Source organism: Egretta garzetta, unplaced genomic scaffold, assembly GCF_000687185.1.
Source record: "Egretta garzetta isolate BGI_Z169 unplaced genomic scaffold, ASM68718v1 scaffold1064, whole genome shotgun sequence".
Lineage (NCBI taxonomy): Eukaryota > Metazoa > Chordata > Aves > Pelecaniformes > Ardeidae > Egretta > Egretta garzetta.
In genome coordinates this window covers 36171-37957 of record NW_009259418.1, presented here as the reverse complement: position 1 = coordinate 37957, position 1787 = coordinate 36171, and positions in this window count along the sequence as shown.

Here is a 1787-nt window from a genome sequence, read left to right as displayed (position 1 = left end):
CCCCGCCACAGCTGCGCACAAGTGTCCCCACTTTCACCCACCTTGCCCACACCCCCCTCCACATCACCCAGGTCCTCCTGGGTCCCTGGTGTCCCCTTGAGTCCTTGACGTCCCTGAGTCCCTGCTGTCCCCTGCTGTCCCAAGGACTCCGGGAGTTTGGTCTGCCCAGCCAGGATTGGCTTTCATGCTGCTCTCCAACATCCCCCCGTGTCCCCAGTGCCCCAACCTCCCCAATGTCCACAGGTGACCCCGATGTCCCCAAGTGTCTCACATGTCTCTACTGTCTCCAAATCGCCTCATCTGCTCATCCGCGTTTGGCTTCGATGAGGGTGGGCGGCTGCAGGAGCGGCTCCACTTTGCTCCCGATGGGCTGGTGGTGATGAGTGTCGACATCCAGAGCATGGAGCATGTGCACCAGCGCACCTGCGATGTCCTGCAGCGCAGTGTCCAGCTGGCCACCAAGATTGCCACCAGGTCCCCATGTCCCCCTGTGTCACCTCATGACCCACCCCTTCCCTCCTGTGTCCTGCCAGCTGGAGATCAAGATCAGCACTAACTCCTAGGAGGACACTGCTGGGTCTCTGTGCCCCTTGTGTCCCCAAATGTCTCCACCATGTCCCACATACCCTGTAAGTCCCCCCACATCCTCATGTTTCCTTACGTCTCCCCATATGCCCCATGTTGTCACATCCCCGTAAGTCCCTCTGTGTCCCTCCCACATCCCACATGTGCCTAAATGTCCCCCCTATCCCCCGTGTTCCCCGTACCAACCACATCCCCCCAACAGTAAAGGGGCTGATGCTTCTGGATACAGTGGATCACCACATGTGTCAGGGAGCTGCGCCTGTCCTCCCATCACGAAGGTTTCAGTCCCAACAGACCCAGTGCCCCCAGGCAAGCTGCTCTGCAGCATGACAGGGTGCAACGCTCTGGTGCTCGCAGGGCTGCGCTTCCCGTGGGTCCCTAAACCCATCAGATCACAGCAAAGGGGGCCTGACCTCCAAATTGACATCCACTACCCCCAGGTACCCACCAGGTTGCTCAAAGCCCTGTCCAACCTGACCCTGAACACTTCCAGTGATGGGGCATCCACCCTGTGCCTGTGTCCACTGCCCTTATTGTAAAAAATATATTCTTTGTACCTGATGTAAATCTACCCAGTCTAAATCTGCCATCTTCCAGTTTAAAACAGCGGCCCCTTGTCCTGTCACCACAGGCCCTGCTAGAAAGTCCATCTCCATCTACTTTATTGGCCCCCTGTAAGCACTGAAAGGCCACAGTTAGGTGTCCCTGGAGCCTTCTCTTCTCCAGGCTGATCACCCCCAACTCTCTCAGCTGTTCTTCATACATGAGGTGCTCCAGCCCTCAGATCATTTCCATGCCCTCCTCTGGCCCCACTCCAACAGGTCCCTGTCTGTCCTGCGCTGGGGACCCAGAGCTGGTCACAGGGGGCGTGGCTGGGTGGGTGTGTGGGTGTCTCTCGCCAGAGCAGAGCAGCTTCCCCTGTATCAGAGTCCATTCCAGCCAGCTCCAACAGAGCCCTGCCGCTGACCAAAGCTAAGCCCATGCACAAGGGCAGTAGGATCGCTGTGATAATGTATTTAAGAAAGGGTAAAACAACAACAAGGATAGAACAGGGACCTGGGAGTCCTGGTGGACGACAAGCTGACCATGAGCCAGCAGGGTGCCCTTGTTGCCAAGAAGGCCAATGGTATCCTGGGGCACATTAAGAGGAGTGTGGCCAGCAGGGCGAGGGAGGTTCTCCTCCCCCTCTACTCTGCCCTGGT